Below are 7,465 nucleotides of genomic sequence, written 5' to 3' on the forward strand. Positions count from 1 at the left end.
ACTGATGCATCCACTGCGTGCACCCACAGCAACAGGCTCTGCACAGCCTAACGGGGAGGAGGGCTCAGAACTATCACTGAAACCAGCAGTCCTCTCTGAGCGTGTTCTGATCGAGGCAGGCTGTGCCTTACACTGAAAACGCGACAAAAGCAGCTAGGGAGCAGAGAAAATGGTCGTGCTCAAAGAGCGTGTCCTTCCAACAATCCTGTCGTCGCAACCGTGCTGGTGCTGAAGTTTGTTCATAAAACCAGAAGGCGCTGGGGGGTGGAAAGGTGAAGAAAGACATAAAACAGATGAATCTGATGTGCCAGAGCCACTTTGGTCTTCCATCTGCGCGGCGGAAACAATGGCTGGACTGAGACATATGGCCATTACTCCAAAGCCCCAGGGCAAAAGGATCTCGGCACATTCTCTCGTCGCTACAACTCAATCTTGGTGCCACCTGGACAGCATCAATATTAATGCAGGGGCACAGCACGTGCTGCTGACAGGGACAAACCCCGCTCCTGCTGTCACCCACTGCCGCCTTGTGGGCAAAGCAGTTGAGGACAGGCTGATTCCTGCTTTGATTCGATGAGCACGTGGCTGTTTTTGCCCCTCGCAGGGTACATACCTGCACACCGACATCCAGAATAGGAGAAAGCCACTGCTACCCTCCAAAAAGCAGCACCCCAGGGCGGCTCGCCACGGCCTCTGCAATTCCTATCAGGCGCAGTCAACACCTCGAGGTCAAAAGCACCAGGAGGAGCCAGTTCTGCAGTGCCGTAATTATAAAACCCTAATTTCACACATCAAACTTGCCTCCGGTCCCTACAACGAGCTCCAGCTTGGCACAGGATGCTTCAGATTGCACGTCTCCTCCCGACTATTATTTTAAGGAGGAGGTTAATTTGAGCTTTCAGACAAAACAGAGCGAGACCCATTTAACCAGCCATTCCATAGCATCTCTGCAGGCACGTGGAAGCACGCCGCCATCAAGGGGCTATTTCCTAACTGGAATTAAGCTGCTTTGCACAATGCATAGTCATTTGGGCTTTTTTTATTATTTCCAGCCCCCCCCCCCCCTTCGTTGCAAAGGCCATCTTTCAGCCAATTGCTTCCCAGCACCTGCACCCCTTTGTGCCCCCCAGCATCTCAACGGGCTGCTGCTGCTCACCCCAGCTACCCACGTTACAGCTGGCACTTTGCACATCCCTCCTGCAATTCCCATTTTGCTAAGCAATTGTTTCTGCCATCAGATCTGACACTGCTGCTGTCACTGCATGTGCACGGTAAGGCAGAGACACGTATTTAACATTGCTGCCCGCCGAATTACCTTCATTAAATACAGAAATGGAACAGCAGCCGCGTTTATTTCAACGTCCACAATTTCCTTCCACACCTCGGTACTTAAAATAATGATCTGCATTCAAGTGGCATCTTTGGACAGCTGAACTCCAACTGTTTTACAGACATGGAAGACCTTAGCTCTGTACCCATATTTGATAGGTCTCGTATCATCAACTGCCACATTTCCTGGCCATAAAACACAATAAAGGCCCCCAGGGACACCGGGGGATAAAGAGAGCTGATGCCAGGGGCTGAGCAGATGAGCCAGCAATGAGTCTGCAGCCTGGCAGCTCCACACGGTGCCCTCTGCTCATCACACCGCTCCCCTGCTCCGTACTCCTGAAGTACAAGGACAATTTTGCAAGTCGTCAGAAGGTCCTGAAAACAAAACAGAAAGGCTTAGAGCAGAGCAGTCCCCGCAGCCATGTGCTGAGCAGTTGGCACCACGCTGTAACAAAGCTCCATCACAACAACCCTAATCCTGCACGGCCCTGCAGGACCCGCAGAGGGGAGCAGGATGCGGCTGCAGATGTCACTTCTCACACCTGTGGCTTTGCATTCTCCCACCAGCTTGACTTCAGCACAACCTGCTAGAGACGTTCCACAAGTCTGGGAGGAATACACGGACAAGCTTCTTTATGAACGCGGCGAGCGCTGCGAGGCTGTGATTTTGCAGAGCTGGAATTTATGCTCCTTACTAAGCACAGAGTGCTCACAATTTATCAGCAGAGCGTTTTAAGTAAACAGCACTAAGCACTTACAACCCAGCAGCTAGAAAGGAGCACTTCCACTACGGCTTATTGGCATCATCTTTTTCTCCAGCAGAGGCATCGCATTTGGCATCTATTAACAGGGTTTGCATTATTTATTAAACTGCAACAAGAGTAATTTCCAACAGACGGGCAACTGGGCGATTTATTTCAATGCAGACCCTTGCCAGCAATTCTCAGCACTGCTCCTTAGCTCCCGAGCCCGTCCCCCATGGGCACAAACAGGAGGCAGGGTTACCTGAGCCCTCTGGCAAGGGCTGACAACGGGGAGGCCAAGAGCTAGAAAAAAGCAGACACCAAGGCACAGGAGGTGCAGCCGTCCTGCACAAAGAGTGCTGAGGGGGCTAAGGAGAAAAGCGATTCCCAAACTGCTGAGGCTTCGCTTCCAGTGATGCCCTGCTGAATTTACTCCAGCTACGTGGGAAAGGGAAAAAAGAATGGTTTAAAACCCCTTAGGATTTCATGAGAGGAAGGAGAGGAACAAATACATGCCCAATCTTCCTGGGGCAGAACCCAGTTCAAGGCAGCCTCACCTCCACTCCATCACAAAACCAGACCGGGACTTCGTATGAGAAACACAGAACAGTGGCTTTTCAGCTCAACAGGTCAATTTTATTCAAAGTCAGTATTTGTTCTGTGCTAGACATGAGACAGGAGCCCAGGGTCCCTGTTCTGATGGCAGGCAGGGCAAGCAGAGGAGGGGGCCAAGCCCTGGGAAGCAGCACTTAGGTTTCATGGCAAGATATTTGCACTCAGGAGACCCTGTGGGAGAAGCAAGCTTTTAGCAGAGCCAACACCTCTGCCCTGGAACACAGGGGGAGATCACAGAACGGAGCCCTCTGGGCACCTGAGCACACAGGAGCTGCCCCTCATCCACCAGATGACCAAACAGAACCTCACAGCAGCAGACAACCCAAAGCAGGTAACCTTGAGGCTGCACGTTTTCCCTTCTGGACCCTACATGGTAACAGCAGTGCCCCAGACAACCATTTGTTTGGATTCAACATCCATTTGGAGCGAGCAGGGAATCAAATATTCAATATTCCCCCATTTCTTTAAATAAACAGATGTCAAATACTTTCAATTGCCACTTATTGAGCCACGAGACAGGGCCGTAAAAGTTATTTTTATTTACTAATGCTACACGACAACTCGATAATGAGCTTTTAATTAAAATCTATTCCTGCTAACCACCGAGGAGGCCAAAAACCCACCCAGGCATAACAAGGCAGATGGTGCAGCCAAGCACAGTGCTTGCTGCCTGCCCAAGACAGAGACAGGGCTGGGTGCAGGGGAAAAAAGGGCTGCTGCAGCTCTTCCAGTTGGCAAGGGAGGGGAAGGGGAAAACAAGCAACAGAACCCAGAGCATCAGCCAAAGGCTGGATGAGTGAGGACTGATGGAGCTCTTGAACCAACGGCAGAAGGAACTGGATAACATGGAGCTCGAGAAGAGGCTGAGAAGAGGTTGCAGCAGGACACGGGACCAGAGAGCATTTCAGATTCAGGGTGCAATCAGAACGAAGTCAAGGAGGATCTGTGCTCATAATGTGTCTCGTGTGACCTGCACACAGATTGAGAAAGGGAATGAACAGAACCGAGCAAGACAGCTCTGAGAAATTCCCAAGTGACATGGCTGTAAATTAGCAGCATTGCTGCTTTTGCCACAAAGCCCTCCAAGATTCAAATCAAATGGGAAAGCAGCCTCTACCTGCCACTTCTCATATTAAAGGAGGGATTGGGAGCCACCGAGCAGCAAAAACGTGTGAGCATTCAGAGAACTGACACAGGACGAGGGCAGATGGGTGCACAAAGGAACCAGAACATCGACTTGACAGCTGGCATCCCAGTAATTTACTGAAGATCATTTTGCGGCTGAAAGGGATTATTTCTCTCAGCTTTTTAAAATAGCTGTTACTGTCCACAGATTCATCTCTGCCAGCCAGCTTTCTGCCTGCTAGCAGAAGCTTAGCAGCGTCGAGAGGTCAGTATCATTACTGGCATCACCAAGAAGCTGGTGAACATTTGCCACAGGATGAAGAAACCCGTGTAAAACCTCTCCCAGCCATTCTGCAAAGCAGACAGAAACTTCACCCCCTGCTTCTTCCTCATGCCCTTTTATTTGGGCTCAGTGAGCTTAACTCCCTGCTCTGACGCACAAACTCTTTCTCAAGAACTTATCTGGCCACAGATTTTCAACACCAGACCTCAGCTTGCCCCTGCTTCCAGGGATAAGCTTTTGCAGCACAGCTATGTAACCCCCTACAAACGTTAATAGAGGGACTAACGCTTGGCTGCCTACTGCTAAAATAGAGTTTTTCTACTTACATGCAAATAGAAAAGTTTTACAACCAAGCACAGCCAGCTGAGCTGGCCTTGCAGCAAGTTGGGTACCAAGGACTGAACGCTCTGCACAGACACCTTCCAGCTGAGGTTGTTTTCTGAACAGAGGGGAACAGCTTAAGCATTCGGGCAGTAACACAGTGCAAGTTTAGACCAAACGTACAAGTGTCTCTTCCTACTGCTCCAATGCTTGTGCTTTCTCCAGGTTGGCTGCTAAGCTTTCCCATCCATTTCTGGCTGAAAGAGCTGCTGCTGTCCAAGGATTAAGCTGAGAGGCAGCTGCTGCTTGGTCCCATAATGACTCCTACAGGAGCTCCAAGACCACAGGCACTATGGATAAAGAGAAAACACCCTTCTGAGAAGGCACTGAGACTCCAGAGCTGGAGAGCCAGCACCACGCTGCCACGCCACAGGAACAAAGCGAAACAAGGACTGGTGGATCCTTCTATTAGCCATGCAGCTTGGCTCTTGGAGAAAAAAATCTTGTGCATCAGAATGCCTGAGACCAACCCAACACCAACAGTGCAATCCTGCTGCAGGAACAGAATGAAAAGAGCCCCACGGGAACCTAACAGTACCACGAGGTAAAGATACTGTGCGAGAGAAGTGAATAACCTACCTCCCAAAGAGCCACCACCAGAATTACCTTACTCCTGCCACACGCACTAGTCTAATTTGGGTCAGGAATGGCAGCAAGTCGCACCACAAGGGTGGCAATCAGAGGAAGCCAATGGCCACTCAGTGTCCTGGCACCACAACCTGGGAGGCAGCACCACAAGCACCACACCCTGCCAGCCCCTGCCTTGCACTGAAGCTTCCCGAGCTGTTACTCAGGCAGTGCCTGGCACACGCTGTGTTAATTGACCCAGTGTGTTTTTCAGTAGGATTTCTCTCATGCTGCTCTCCAAGCACAGAAATCTGAGTGCAGGAGCTACGTGGTGGTGCTCAGGAAGATGGGGCAGCCAGCAAGGGCTTAGCACAGGGATTTCAATAGTTATGCAAATGTCTGTCCTTGCTCAAGATGCTATCAATTAATTAGGCACCACGCTCACACGGCTCTAATGGAAGTAACACAAAAAGGGAGACGTTGACATTGTGCCTTTAAGATTTCCCTGAACAAATTACAAGTCTTTGAAGTGAGGCCCCAACTGCGATTATTGAGCTTCATCACAGCGTTAGAAAGATTAAGATTTCATTTCTAGGAATTATTTCAGATTTAGACTCAATTTAGAGACATTATTCACGGAGTCAACAGATACAGAGCAGGTTTAATCTCCTGCAATATCCAGCCAGGAATTCCTGCAGGGCGGACTGAAAAATGAATAAGGAAAAGGTGGCACTGACACAGCTACAGACACATCAGCTTGCTCAGAATAAGAGGGGCTGCCACGACCAAAGGTGGCAGCAGAAGCGGGGTGGGACACAGCCTCGTATGCACTCCTCCTGAGCCAGATGGGAATTGACAGCCTGAGTGTCTTGTGTCACACCCAGCTGTTATCAGACCTCACATCATCCTGACAACACCTCACCACCCTCTGTCACCTCTGTCCTGTGCAGAGTCACTCAGGAAAACACAGAACGTGCCTCAAGAACTCTGTAATAAAGTTAGGAAGGAGCCAGAGATTAATCCTGCATAGAAAGGCTGCTCCAGCAGAGCTTGGTCACCCACTCAGATGCGTTCACTGGCACCGTGATCAGCACTGGTCAAAGAAGCCAGTAGTTAAGCAGGGCTAAGACCACCAGTGCCCCAGACCATGAGCAGCACCAGCCTCCCCACAGCACCTCCCTAACTGCTCACCCTACGTGCACCCAGGAAGGAAAAGGGGCACAAGCACTCAGCGTGAGGCTGAGAAGTGCAAGAGGCACAGAGATGCGAGGCAGCTGTTTGTAAGGGGGAAGGCACTGGTCTCTGTGGATGTGTTCTGGATACAGGCAGCAAGCAGAGGATCCTTCCCTGCAGCTGTCACAACACAGAGGAGGGAGCAACACAGCCAGGGAGCTCAAACAGCCACAACTGAGCCATGCAATGTGCCCCCTTGGGGCTCCGGCAGTGGCACCCAAGTGGGCATGGGGAGCCCTACGGGGGGGTATGGAGAATCTGGGGGGACTGTGGGGGCCATGCAATGGCCTGATCCTTTCTCACACTGTAGGTCAGAGCCTGAGCTCCTGCACGTGTTCTCCATGCTCCAGCGAGGTCAGAGGTGCAAGCAGGAGCACAATGCTCATGAGCCTCTCTCTGAGTTCCCCCAAAGGCTGGGCAGCCTCTGCTGTGAGGTCTTTGGCTGGAGCCTCCCCAGCAGGCAGCTGAAGGTGCACAAGTTACATGTTCCAACCCGACTGGGAGCGCTGTGCTGCCTCTTCATAAATGCCCTAATCCCAACATGAAACAACAAGTGGCCACGGCATGAAAGGAGAGTTACTCATTGTTGGCAGCCTAGGAAAGTGTCAAGCAGAACTGGGACACCTCAACCCTCCCGGAAGGGTAACGGCGAGGAGCTGGAAGTGACGATAACTCCTTGATCCCTGGGAAAGGCACAGCGTGCCCCAGAGCTTACAATGCATTTCTGCAGTGAGAAATGTCACAAGGACAAAGACTCTTCTGCTCACAGGCACGGAACTGCATCAAGATTCGGACCAAGTGAGTTTTCCTTTTTAACAGCTCATGCTTTAAAGTGGGTTTTAAGCCTCTACGTGCCCCATCCCTCCAGAGCATTTCGTGATCTGAAGACGCAGCAACAAAATGAAGCCCCTGGGGCCAGACAGCCACGGCAAGGCTGCCCGAGAGGCACTGAGGGCCCAAGCGAAGGCAAACCTGACCTAAGAGACGCGCACAGCACAACACCTCAACGACGGTTCGGGCGGGACACGGCTGGAATTCCCGCAGCCCCGTGCTGAGGGCGGGTCGGCCGAGCCCTGGGACGAGCCCCGTGGCTTTAAACCCGAGATAACCCACCCGGCCTCAGGCCGAGCCCCACGGATGCCCGGAGCTAGGCCCAGGCCGGGCCCGGCAGCCCTCACAGCCCGCG

The sequence above is a fragment of the Meleagris gallopavo genome, chromosome 17 (assembly GCF_000146605.3).
Source record: "Meleagris gallopavo isolate NT-WF06-2002-E0010 breed Aviagen turkey brand Nicholas breeding stock chromosome 17, Turkey_5.1, whole genome shotgun sequence".
NCBI classification, from domain to species: Eukaryota; Metazoa; Chordata; class Aves; order Galliformes; family Phasianidae; genus Meleagris; species Meleagris gallopavo.